Raw genomic sequence first — 14,789 nt, 5'->3', positions numbered from 1 at the left:
GCATAGTAACCAAGACTTTGTTGACTGCCTCAACTTAGCCATTGGCCTATGGATAATAAGGAGTTGAGTTGTCGTGATGCAAACCCAATCGAGAAGTAAGCTCCACCATCATGTAATTTTGGAAATGAGATCCATGATTAGTAACGATGGCTTGAGGGACACCAAATCGAGCTATGACATGGTTAAAAAGAAATTGAGCAGCAATTTTACCGTCAGCATCACGTGTGGGCATCACCTCGGCCCATTTAGTGAAATAATCAATGGCAACAATGATATAACCATGCCCCTCGGCTGAGCAAGGGTTACATGTCATGAAATCAATACCCCATTTAGCAAAGGGTCCGACGGTAACAACTGGGTGTAGGGGTGCGGGTGGGGCGCACTGTTTACAGTTGTAAATCTGGTAGGTGTGACATTTTGGACTGCTAAAATGCAATCTTATAAGATGGAAGGCCAGAAGTAACTGACATGAAGGATTTTCTAAGTAGTAACATACCCTAACATGTGACCACCACAAGCCCCAGAGTGGTAGTCATTGAGGACTCTCTCAGCTTCTTTGAGTGTCAAAAATATATAAAGGATAAAATCGACACCAACATGATATAAAGTATCGTCAATGATTCAATATGGTTTGGATTGATGTTGAATGCGACGACGGTAAAGGATAACAACCCAGTGGGGTCTCCCAATATATACTCAATGGTATGGGAGCACAAGTCTGTGTTAGCGTTGTCTAATGCATAACCGTTTGGTGAGAGCGTTCCCATATACTTGCCATACTAGAGTGCCTCTAATATACCCAAGAGTACTAGAGAACCTCCGATATACTTCTATATTGGAATGAGATTTCAGCCTCGGGATACAATGCAGGCAGTTAATGACAACTACTAGGTTTATAGACGTCAGAACACGTCTCTAGCCTAGACCTCTAAATGTTTGCGTTAAGTTCCAAATGCTCCTTAGGTTAATTCAGTAAATTTTAATGTTTTTCTTGAATTAAGTTTCAATTTTGGGCTCAAACGATGTCACCTGAATCCTAGAATGCAACTATATGAGAAAAAGGAAACCTTTCATTTCAATGAATTCTATACTAATGAGGGAAGAAAGTTCAAGCAATTAATGCATCAAACAATATGCCTCCACTAACTTTTCCAAATGCAAAATGCAAGAGCAAAACTAAACTTCACTTTCACTAATGAATATGCGATCTATTGAAAGCAAAAATGACTTTTACTTTACTAAGATGCACTTTACCTATATGATGTTCTCTTTGATTTTCAGATGCTCACATGCAACTAAGCTTCAACTAAAGCAAAAATGAAGATTTTGATTCAAAGTACTCCTAATGCAAACAAGGCATCAATCAAAGTAACACCAAATTCAAAAGAACTCAATGAAAATGTCTTTCACTTTCTCTTTCGAATAGATAAGAAAATATACTCATTTCAGTTTGCAAACCAAACAATGTAATCTATGCTTGATAAATGACAAAGATGGATTTCAAATGCAAGATGACCTAGTACACATGAAAAACAACTTTGCACAAGACAAACCGAAACCAATGTAAATCAATGTTTCAAGTGATTTTACCAGATGAACATACCTAATCATTCAACAAACCAAAGACCCAAAGACACTCACAAGCGACAAGTGACAATCAAACGACCTATAAACCCTAAAATCAATCCAATTGCACTCAAACACTTGAAAGTTCAAAGAAGTAAGAATTTGCTAATAAAATGAGGTAATCAATCAAAACATCAACAAAATCCAGTCATGCAAGACAAAATAAGACCTCAGGGGCTCAGACACATTGGGGTTTTGATAGAGAAACCCTAGGTTTTTTGCTAATCTCAGGAATCAATGCAGTTGTTATGGCCAAACTGGCATTGAACAAGGGATCAACACGATAGTTTGAATAAAAATCCCGCTGGAAGCGCGACTGTCAGAGCAAAAAAAATGTCAGGTGAGGAATAAGGCAAAAAATAAAAATAATTTCACAAACACTTCCAAACTGAGCACTCTAAGATAACAACCAGTGATTGTGTAGACCTATACAAACCCAAACTAACTGAGAACACAATGGTCAACCAAACTGATCAAGAGATCAGTTGAGAAAGGAGGATGAAAAGGTTATAACTTCCCCAGTATGGTCACCATTTTTTTGTGAAGTCAAATCCCCTCTGTGGATAGAGGTGATACCTCTAGCCCAATGAGTGGGTCTAGCAACAAATTTAACAAACTAACATACACTTTCCTAGTTTATGTTCGACAAATGCAAAGAGAAGGAGAAACCTACCTCGCTTTGATGCTAATCGCTCGATCCTTAGAGATGGCTTTGAATCTTTCGCTCCAGGCCTCGCTCCTTAGTTGTTCTTCACGTTCGGGTACCTGCAAGGAAGATCAAAGTACTATGAAAGATACAAGAGCATATATGGAATACATCAAACATAAACTACTTAACAGATCAAGGAACATTAAGCTAATAGCATAAACATTTACACAATTATGGAAAGTGAACATCAGATGTATATATTAATAAGCTAAAAAGGGAATCATACAACCTATGCCTTGATGTTGGAGACCTCCTTTTGGTGGATTTCCAAGTCCAAGAAAAGACTCTTCAAGCACTCCTTCTCCAAGCTAGAATGGGTAGCATGTAAGCATAATCTCAGCATAGGGATGCAACAATCAATGACCAACCATTTGGGAATGGAAGGGAGTGAATTTATAGGAAGGGAGAGGGAGTTAGGGATCCAAAAAAGAGGGAGGAAGGTCCACATCTCAAGGGGAAAGCCCATGATGATAAGATCAAGAGGCCCAAATGAGAGAGCTCGACCATATTAACAACAACCAATATCCAGCTCGTTGTTCCCGAAGGTTCTATTGAGTGAATCTTCTCCTCTAGTTTGGGAAAATATGCTAGAAGAGGTTCAACGCTAGTTTTCCTATGAAAACCCGCGCTGGCAGTGCGAGTGTATAACTGAGCAACCTGCCATCAGCATGGGTAGGCAGTGGAGCAAAATGCGTTGATGCCAAAAATTAGGTTTTTAGGCAACCTTCTTCAGAATGGATTTAGGGCAATTTTCCTTTGATTCTTCAAGGAGGCTTTGGTATATATATCATGATGGATATGCTGCATAGTAGTCAATGTTTTGGCACTTCAGGATATGGAACAGGAAGTGACCTAGAGGTGTGACAAAATACTGTGTAACAGTGCATATATGATTTACTACTTTATATTTTTGATGTGAAAAGTAGTTTTTGGTTGAGATTCTTGGTTTGGTAGTGTCAGTGATTCTAAGACTCTAACTTAGACCCAAGGTTGTGGAAATTCATCATGATATTGGAGTGTGTCTGAGCTACTTTGGAAGTAAGTAAATCAGAGTTGTGCATAGAAAAGTACAACGTGAGAGGGAGTTGGTCATATTGTAAGTGAAGGGCTCACTACAATGTTAAAGTTACAGGAAGGTCTCTGGTATTAGGACATGTTGGAGGGGTTGTCCAACTATAGTCCTTGGAAGGAAATGATCAAGTTGGTCTTGCAGGTCAACAGGCTATGGGTGTTCGTCGAGAAAGAGATCAAGAAGCCAACTGACCTTAAGGAGCTAGATAAGGAGCTAGAAATATATGAAGATGTATATACGAGGGTGAGATTGATCATCCTAGATGGTGTGAAGGATGCCCTAATAACTTATTTGTCCGAGAAGAACAATGCACATGAGATGTGGATGGCTCTTCAAAATTTGTTCTAGAATAAGAACGAGAACGGAGTATTGGTATTGGAGGATAAGTTGAAGTCCACCAAGATGATAAAGGGTGAAAGCATGACCTCATATCTTACGAGGTTGTCTCAAGTCAAATATAAGCTTGTTTCCACCGGTGTGTCTACCTCAGATGGAGATATGCTAATGATTTCCTTGAAAGGGTTCCCTCAGGATTGGAAGCCCTTCATCAAAGGGATCATTTCTAAGGAGAAGTTGCTAGACTGGGATAGGTTGTGGGATGAATTCATTCAGGAAGAGTTGCGAGACAAGGATCTTCATCCAAAGAATAAGTCTTCAGATGATGACATGGCACTTGTAGCATGAATGAAGGGTAAGAAAAAGAAGGACTTGAGTAAAGTCAAGTGTTTCAACTATGGCGAGATGGGTCATTATTCGTCGAGATGTTCAATGAAGAAGAAGGTAGATGATGAGAAAAGGAAAGGAAAGCAGGGCACCGGTGTTGCCACTTTAGCTGAGATAGCTGATCTCTCCAGGAGATTGGAAGAGGAGGACTTTACTATGATTTCTCATTTCTCGCAGGGTACTGTCAATGAGGATGGATGGTACGTGGACAGTGGTGCGACGAAACATATGATAGGGTCACAGGAGGTTTTTGAGACTCTAGCTGAATGGGACTTGAAGTTTCACATGGTGTTGGGCGACAAGAGTTAGTTGGAGATCTGAGGATCGGGTGTTGTGCCCTTAAGGATGAAGACAAGACGTATGATGTTGGTCTAGGATGTACTGTTTTTACTAGGATTCAGTTATAGCATGATTTTCATCTCAATGATCGAGAGGAAAGGGTTTGAGGTCTTGTTCCAGGATGGGAAGGAAACACTCAGACCTAGAGGCTCTATCTCTACTAGTATCATGCTTGGAGTTAGAAAGCATGGTCTCTACAGGTTGATGGGCAAGCCTATGGATCATGGAAAGAAGCAGGTGGAGCAGGTGCAGGTGCAAATGCAGGCTTCAGAGGAGTAGGTACAGGTTCTCAAGAAGAAGGTACACCTTCCTGAGAATGTCTAGGTTCCAAAGACTCAGAGGGAGTCTAGTTTGAGAGGGAGCTTACAGATTCATAGGGAGTCTCTATAATCCAAGAAAAATGTGTGGTCTGTAGGGAGCAAGGGTGCTCCTACAAATTCTGAGAAGGAATAATGGAGAGAGTGGAAGATGTTATAGGATAAGAATAATAAGCAAGGTGCTTCCAGCAGTGACAATGACACTTTCAAGAAGGGCGTAGTTCATCGTAGAGGGATTGTTGTAATTGTGAGTGCCAGGAGTTGGGCAAGTGTTACGAGTAGCGATGATGATGATGATGAGTTACTTCCTAGTCTTGGAAGTACCTCCCTCGCTAAGAGGGAGTGTTGATTTGTATAGCTTGGGAGGTACTCCAAGCCCTAGGGTCTAAGTTTTGGAGGTAAAAGCACCACAAGGGTCACTTGTGGGCTTGGAACCCAAGTATGGGGTTTTGCACCCAATCGTGTTTGGGGAAATTCTAGAGGCACATTTATACATGTGATGGCATGAGATGATAGAAGGCGGAAGGGAGAATCCAACGCTTCGAGAATCATCAAATTATGAGTTGTAGAAGTGGAGAAATGAATTTTTGAAGTTAACAATTAATTATTGGTTTTCAAGTCATGTAGGCTTGATGTAAATTACTCCAATAGATGTGTCTCTTCATCTATTCATTGGAGCCCCTTCGTTTGGTATAAATAAAGGGTGAGATGAATTGTTTTAGATCATTCAAGTGTGCAACGCATTACAAGTGACAAGCTCGTTGGAGGAGAGAGTTAATCTCTATTTTGGGCCGTAGAAAGTAGGGACAGACCAGCGAGGACGAGAGGGCACTTCTGGGCACTTTTCATGGATGGATTGAGGCTCGAGTTGTTGTGTTAGAGGGCCGAGGCAGGGAAGAGTAATTATTGGCCAAGTCCGAAGTGATAAAGGGTGGACAAACCCTCAAAAAGGGCTACCACATCCCTAGAAGACTGTTGTGGATAGGTCAAAGACCTAACCCACCCAAATAGAGCTGTGTGGAGGAGTTTAAGGGCTGGTTTATGCCCATGTAAGTAGCGTGGATGAAGGGAATTCTTCCAAGGGCGGGCCGCATTGAGGAAGGGTAGTGTAGGCCACTGTGTTAGGGATGTTGCAGCGTTCCAAGGTGCCCTTACTAGCCATAGTTAGGAGCAACAGTTCACTTCAGCTTAGAGAGACAGTCAAAGGTATGTTTTGACTGAGTTTTGTCTTGTGTTGGGTCAAAGGAGTTGACCAGTTTGGATCATGATCATTGTATCCTGTTGATGCTGTGTGGAGGGTCTTCCAAGGAGCTGAAGAGTCTTTCTAGGAGCATAATTGACAATGATTGGATTGGGTTCCATTGATATGATTGAAGGGTATTGTGTTGGCTATCCAAAGTAGCCCTAGAGTAGTAGACAAGAAGGACGTTGTTGGTGCGTGATTGGGTGAATTTTGTAGCATAATGAGTAGCTCTTTGATGGACAAAAGAGGCTACTAGAAGGTAGTTTAGAGCTTGGAAATCATTCCTACATAGAGAGTAGAGTTATCAGTCCATGTACTTGCAGCAGAAGTGACATGCATCATTGTCAGGTGGCATCCCTCTTGGAGTCTTGATGTGTAGTGGCCTTCATGAACTAAGGAACTACTATTGAGCAATACATAAGTGAAGGATTGGGAGGACAAGATACAAAATAGAAGCCACAACAAAGTTTTTCATTGTATCTTGTATACCATAGACTATTGTATTATTTAGATTGATTTAACATAACAAAGATTGGTGATTGTACAATATTGTACAATTTTGTTAAAAAGTGTGTATATTTGTGAATATGTGATTTGCTGCTTTATATTTCCTCTATGCAAAGTAGTTTTTGGTTGAGATTCTTGGTTTAGTAGTGTCAGTGATACTAAGACTCTATCCTAGACCCAAGGTCATGGAAATTCAACATGGTATCGGAGCATATCTGAGCTACTTTGGAAGTAAGTAAATCAGAGTTGTTTGTAGCACAGTACAACGTGAAAGGGATTTGGTCACATTGTAAGTGAAGGGCTCACTACAATGTCGAAGTTGCAGGCTGGTCTCCGGTATGAGGATAGGTTGGAGGGGTTTTCCAGCTATAGTACTTGGAAGGAAAGTATCAAGTTGGTCTTGCAGGTCAACAGGCTTTGGGAGTTCGCTGAGAAAGAGATCAAGAAACCAAATGACCCTAAGGAGCTGGAAATATATGAAGATTTGGATGCGAGGGCAAGATTGATCATCCTAGATGGTGTGAAGGATGCCCTAATACCTCATTTGTCTAGGAAGAACAATGCACATGAGATGTGGATGGCTCTTCAGAATTTGTTCTAGAATAAGAACGAGAACTGGGTACTGGTATTGGAGGATAAGTTGAAGTCCACCAAGATGATAAAGGGTGAAAGTGTGACCTCGTATCTGATGAGATTGTCTCAAGTCAAAGATGATCTTGCTGCCATCAGTGTGTCTACCTCAGATGGAGATATGGTAAGGATTGCCTTGAAAGGGTTCACCGAGGATTGGAATCCCTTCATCAAAGGGATCGTTGTCAGGGAGAAGTTGCCAGACTGGGATAGGCTGTGGGATGAATTCATTCAGGAAGAGTTGTGAGATGAGGATCTTCATTTGAAGAAGAAGACTTCAGATGATGACATGGCACTTGCAGCATGAATGAAGGGTAAGCAAAAGAAGGACTTGAGTAAAGTCAAGTGTTTCAACTGTGGCGAGATGGGTCATTATTCGTCGAGATGTCTGATGAAGAAGAAGGGAGATGATGAGAAAAGGAAAGGAAAGTAGGCCACTGATGTTGCCACTCCAGTTGAGATAGATGATCTCTCTAAGAGATTGGAAGATGCAGACTTTGCTATGAATTATCATTTCTCGTAGGGTACTATCAATGAGGATGGATGGTACATGGACAATGGTGCGACAAGACATATAACATGGTCATAGGAGGTTTTTGGGACTCTAGTTGAATGGGACTCGAAGTTGCACATGGTGTTGTGCGACAAGAGTCAGTTGGAGATCTGAGGATCAAGTGTTGTGCCATTAAGCATGGACACAGGACATGTGATGCATGTTTAGGATGTATTGTTTGTACCAGGACTCAGATATAGCATGATTTCCGCCTCGATGATCAAGAGTAAAGGGTTTGAGGTCTTGTTCCAGGATGGGAAGGAAATACTCAAACATAGAGGATCTATCTTTGCTGGTATCATGCTTGGAGTTAGAGAGCATGGTCTCTACAGGTTGATGGGCAAGCCTGTGGATCATGGAAAGAAGCAGGTGGAGCAGGTGCAAGTTCCAAAGAAGCAGGAGTAGGTGCAGGTGTAGATGTAGGTTTTAGAGGAGCATGTACATGTTCCAGAGAAGAAGGTACATCTTCTTGAGAAGGTCCAGGTTCTAGAGACTTAGAGGGAGTCTAGTTCGAGAGGGAGCTTGCAGATTTAGAGGGAGACTCTGCAGTCCAAGAAGAGTGCATGGTCAGTGGGGAGAAAGGGTGCTCCTACAACTACCAAGAAGGAATCATGGAGAGAGTGGAAGACGTTACAGGATAAGAAGAAGAAGCAGGGTGCTTCCAACAATGACAATGACACTTCCGAGAAGGGCGTAGCTCACCGTACAGGGATTGTTGCGATTGTGAGTGCTAGGAGTTGGGAAAGTGTTGCGATTAGTGATGATGATGATGAGTTAATTCCTAGTCTTGCAAGTACCTCCCTCTCTAAGAGGGAGTGTTGATTTGTGTAGCTTAGGAGGTACTCCAAGCCCTAGGGTTCAAGGTTTGGAGGGAAAAGTGCCAGAAGGGTCACTGGTGGGCTTGGAACCCAAGTATGGGGTTTTGCACTCAATCGTGTTTGGGGCAATTGCGGAGGCACATTTCTACATGTGATGGCATGAGATGATAGAGGGTGGAAAGGAGAATCCAACGCTTTGAGAATCATCAAATTTTGAGTTGTAGAAGTGGAGAAATGAATTTTTGAAGTTGAAAATTAATTATTGGTTTTCAAGTCATGTAGGCTTGATGTAAATTACTCTAATACATGTGTCTCTTCATATAAATAAAGGGTGAGATGAATTTTTTTTAGATCATCCAAGTGTGCAACACATTACAAGTGACAAGCTCATTGGAGGAGTGAGTTAATATTTGTTTTGGGCCGTAGAAAGAAGGGACAAACCAACAAGGAGGAGAGGGTACTTTTGGGCACTTTTCATGGCTAGATTGAGGTCTAAGCTGCTGTGTTAGAGGGCCTAGGTAGGGAAGAGTAATTATGGGCCAAGTCTAAAGTGATAAAGGGTGGATAGACCCTCAGAAAAGGATGTCACAGCCCTAGAAGACTGTTGTGGGTAGGTCGTAGGCCTAACCCACCCAAATAGAGTTGCGTGGAGGAGTTTAAAGGTTGGTTTATGCCTAGGTAAGTAGCATGGATGAAGGGAAGTCTTCCAAGGGCAGGTTGTAGTAAGTGACTGTGTTAGGGATGTTTTAGCATTCCAAGGTGTCCTAACCAGCCATAGTAAGGAACAACAATTCACTTCAGTAGTCAAAGGTATGTTTTCACTGAGTTTAGTCTTGTGTTGGGTCAAAGGAGTTGACCAGTTTGGATCATGATCATTGTAGCATGTTGATGTCATGTGGAGGGTCTTCCAAGGAGGTGACGAGTCTTTCTAGGAGCAAAATCAATAGTGATTGGATTGGGTGCCATTGATCTGATTGGAGGGTAGTGTGTTGGCTACCCAAAGTATCCCTAGAGCAACAGACAAGAAGGACGTTGTTGGTGCGTGATTGGGTGAAGTTTGCAGCCTAATGAGTAGCTCTTTGATGGACGAAAGAGGCTACTAGAAGGTAGTTTGGAGCTCGAGAATTAGGCCTACCCAGAGAGCAGAGTTATGAGCCTGTGTAGTTTCAACATAAGTGACATGCAACATTGTTACGTGGTAGCCCTTCTAGAGTCTCGATGTGTAGTGGCCTTCTTGGATTAAGGCACTACTAGTGAGCAGTACGGAAGCGAAGGTCTGACAGGGCAATATATGACATAGAAGCTTTAGCGAAGTTTTTCATTCTATCTTGTATACCATAGACTTTTGTATTATTCAAATTAGTTTAATATAACAAAGATTGGTGATTGTTTAATTTTGTACAATTTTGTTAAAAAGTATGGATATTTTTGCATATGTGATTTACTACTTTATATTTCCGTTGTGAAAAGTAGTTTTTGGTTGAAATTCTTGGTTTGGTAGTGTCAGTGATTCTAAGACTCTAACCTAGACCCAAGGTCATGGAAATTCAACATGGTTATGGGTTTTATTCTAGTTTTGGCTCAAACAGGTATCGTGGTCATCATCACTATCATACTTCCAAGAATAAGAAGCAGTACTTTCTAGATGAGTTCAAGAAATCCAAGCCTCCTATATTTGTTGGAGAGCTGAAGAAACCAGAAAATACAAAGGCATGGTTGCTTGGGATGAAGAAGTTCTTCGATCGTCATGATTATACAGAGAACATGAAAGCTAGGATAACTATTTTCAATCTCAAGGGAAAGGAAAATATTTGGTGGGAAATGTGAATCATGTTAGAGGCATTATGATAGAGGAGTTGAGTTGGCATGAGTTCAAAAGACTCTTCAAGAATAAGTACTTGTTCGAGAGATACTACGATGGATAGGATAAGGAGTTATACAAATTGAAGATGGGATCTATGACAGACAAGGAGTACACGACTAAGTTCCTGGAGTTGTTGAGGTATGTGCCTTATCTAAAGGATGAGAAGACAAAAGTTGAAAGTTTCCTCAGTGGACTGCCATTAGAATTCAAGGATCGAATTGAGTATGATACGCCTCGGTCACTGGAGGAGGTAATTGGGAAGTTGAAGCATTTTTATGAGAAATTGAAGCGTAAGTCTGAGCCTAAGCGAGATTGGAAAGGGAATGAAAGGACTAAAGGAAAGTTGCCACTGAAGCAAGAAAGACCTCAAGATGTAAGTGAGAAGGAAAATGTTGCTCCTTATAAGAAGTTTAATGCGGTAGAGAAGGGACATGGACCTTAGCCTGGAGAGAAAAAAAATAAGGCTAGTGTAGAGAACCATTGCAGTGTTGGACTTGTGGCAAGGATCATCGCAAGAAGGATTTTCTATCGTATCAGGGTGGCAGACCTCAGATCTACAGTGCTTAGGAGGGGTATACAGTTGAGGATGTGGGATAGAGAATTCCTCAAATCTATGCAGCATTTGATAACAAGCAGGCAAATCACCAAACATCCATTATTGATATGGAAGGTAAGATCTGTGATCGAATTGTTTCCATTTTGATCGTTACTGGATCTAATTATAAATATGTTAATCCTGACTTGGTGGATAAGCATGGTTTGAGAAAAGAAGTGCATGCAAAGTCTTGGGGTGTGTAGTTAGCTACCTATAGGTACTAAGAAAAGAGTTCATTGTTGGGTGAGAGATTGTGCATTTGAGCTGAACGATATGTCTACATCAACACATCTAAATGTGCTTCCGTTGGGATCATACAATATTATTCTGGGTATGGATTTGTTGTACCTTCATAGGACTAAGGTAGATTTTTATGCAAAGGCTATCGAGTGCTTGGATGATGATGCAGAAAAGAGAATATTGGAGGGTATGAAGACGCCTACATCAATGAGAATGATTACAACTATGCAATCCAAGCAATGTGTATTATTTGTAGTGCATGTTTCTAATGACAAAAGGAAGGATGTTGAGGATATTGAAGTCTTGAAGAGGTATTTGATTTTGCAGCAGCTTCAAGATGTTTTCCCAACAGAGATTTTAAAGTTATCGCCTCACAGGGAAGTGGACTTTTCTTTTAAGTTAGTAACGGGAGCAACGCTAGCATCAAAGGCACATTACAAGACGAGCACTCTAAAATTAGTGGAACTGAAGTTGTAGCTTAAAGAAATGCTTGATAAAGGATACATTAGGCCAAGTGTGTCACCTTGGGGTGCACCAATGTTGGTTGTGAAGAAGAAGGATGGTACTCTTTGATTGTGCATTGATTACAGGCAGTTGAAAAAGGTGACTATCAAGAAAAGATATATGTTACCGAGGATTGATGATTTTTTTGATCAGTTGAAGGGAGCAACAATGTTTTCGAAGATTGATTTGAGACCAAGATATCATCAGGTACACATCAAATAAGAGGACATTTACAAAACAACATTTTGGAACAGGTATGGGCATTATGAGTTTGTTGTGGTTCCTTTTGGTTTGACTAATGATCCAACTACTTTCATGTGTTTGATGAATAGTGTGTTGTGTCCTTATCTAGACAAGTTTGTGATAGTATTCATTGATGAAATATTGATATATTTTAATAATGAGGAAGAGCATGCAGAACACTAGGTAGTAGTGTTATGATTATTGAGAGAACGTCAATTGTATGCTAGGCTTAGTAAGTGCAATTTATTTCAGACATAAGTTCATTACTTGGGACATGTTGTTTCCAAGGAAGGCATAATAGTGGATCCAGAAAAGATCAGAGCTATCATAGAACGGGAAACTCCTAGGAATGTGGATGAAGTCAGATCATTCATGGAGTTAACAAATTATTACAGGAGTTCCATCGGGAACTTCTCACGGATTTCCTATCCTATTACATCTTTGCAAAGAAAATGAAAGAAGTTTGAATGGATAGAGGAATGTGCAACCAATTTTGAGCGATTGAAGTAGTTGCTTACAAACACTCTAGTTTTAAAGATTGTAGATCTAGATAAAGAGTTCATGGTATGTACAGATGATTGCAAGAGAGGACTTGGTGGAGTCCCAATGCAAGAGGGATAGGTGGCATGCTATGAGTCAAGGAAATTAAATGAGCATGAACATAATTATGTGACTCATGATCTTGATTTGGAAATGATCATTCATGCATTGAATATGTGTAGGCACTATCTTCTTGGCAGGAGGTTTGTTTTGATGAGTGATCACAGTGGGCTGAGATACTTGTTTAACCAACCTAATCTAAATGCTAGACAAGCTAGATGGTTGGCCAAGCTTAATGATTTTGACTTCAATATTAGGTACATTAAGGGTAAAGAGAACATGGTTGTAGATGCCCCTAGCAGAAGAGTGTAGGTAAATCACATTGCAGCGATGGGACAGATTTTTAGGAGAGGATCTTACAGGTAAGGTAGTAGGATGACAGGTACCAGTAGCTTAAGCACAAGTTACAACAACAAAGTACAAATGATCAGGATGTAGATTATAATCTCACGATAGATGATTTGGTGAGATTTAGGGACACGATCTATGTGTCATACAATAGTGAACTCAGGAAGCTTATCTCGAGGGAATTTCATGTTAGGTTGTATTTAGGTCACCTGGGGTATCAAAAGATTTTGACAATTGTGAAGAAGTTTTACTATTAGCTGAACTTGAAAAAGGAAGTGGTTGAGTTTGCGGCTAGATGTTTGGACTGTCAACAGGTAAAAGCAGAGTGCAAGCATCCAACTCGTTTATTACAACCGATTATGATTCCAGAATGGAAATGGGAGGTCATTTCGATGGATTTCATTAAAGGTTTGTCGAAGACATCTAGACAACATGATTCCATCATGGTTATGGTTGACAGGTTGACCAAGGTAGCTCACTTAATTCCAGTGAAGTCTACTAATTCATATAGAGAGGTAGCTCAGGTCTTCATCAGGGAGATAATGAAATTGCATGGTGTTCCTAAGAAGATCATATCATACAGTTCACTTCCAGGTTTTGGAAGGAGTTGTTTGCAGGTTTGGGGACAAACTTGGGTTTTAGTCAAACCTATCATCCGCAAACAGATGGAAAAACAAAGAGGGTTAACGTGATTCTAGAGGATATGTTGAGGATGTATGTCATGCACCAACAAAGGAGGTTGGAGGAGTATATTCCACTGGTAGAGTTTTCTTATAATAATGGATATCAAGAGTCCTTGAGGATGAGTCCATTTGAGGCTCTTTATGGGCGGAGTTGTAATACTCCCATTATCTGGAGTGATTCAGTGAATAAGGTGTTGATTGGACAAAACATGTCGGCAGAGTGGAATAAGAAATCCAGGTTATCAAGAGGAATATAAAGGCAACATAGGACATCCATAAGGGTTATGCAAATCACCATAGGTCATTTAAGGAGTTTTGGGTTGGGAGCATGTGCACTTGCACATTAAGCCCAAGAAGATCTCCTTGAGGATTGGATCATATGCTAAGTTAGCACCTCAGTACTATGGGCCTTTTGAGATCCTTCAGAGGATTGGACTAGTGGCCTACAGACTTGCACTAGCTCCGACAGTGAAATTCCATGATGTTTTCCATGTTTCATTACTTAAGAGATATGTGAATGATGTTGATCATGTGATTGACTATTCTATATTGTAGGTGGAACCAGAAGGAGAATTCCAGCTAGAACCTTAGTGCATATTGCAACAGAAACAACTCATGCTTCAGAACAAAGAAATCGAGCAAGTTAAAGTGCAATGGAAGCACTCTAGGCTCGATGAAGCTACATGGGAGATGTTTGATCAAATGTGAGCTTTATATCCTTCATTATTTGTTGGTTCAAGCAAATGAGTTTTGGTATATGTACATATCTATGTATGGTTGTTATAATAAATATCATGATGAGGTGAGTTATAAATCTCCAATAAGCCACGCATGATTATCATGTTGTCACATTTGTCATGTTGGTTTTCGATTTTCAGCAGGTTGTTATTGTAAATACTACATCGAGCTAAGTTATAAAGCTCCATAGGTAGTATGTTTTGGTTTTCAAAGGTTTTGTTGGTCAGAGGTGTCATAGAACACCGAGGATGGTGTTCCCCCAAGGGGGAGGGGTTTGTAACAGCCCCGGGTTAAAAGTTCATGTAATAAAGGATAATAAAAGCAAAATAAGACAAAGATCACGTGACATGTATTCCAAGCTGAATGGTGAGAAAAAACATCTTAGTGGGTGTCAGTTTCAATTTTTTTTATGGATAAAGAAATTGGAAAAGGTGTTG

This window comes from Pinus tabuliformis, chromosome 7 (genome assembly GCF_031772625.1).
Source record: "Pinus tabuliformis cultivar Carrire ecotype Pingquan chromosome 7, CPIR1, whole genome shotgun sequence".
NCBI lineage: Eukaryota > Viridiplantae > Streptophyta > Pinopsida > Pinales > Pinaceae > Pinus > Pinus tabuliformis.
This window is presented reverse-complemented; position numbering follows the sequence as displayed.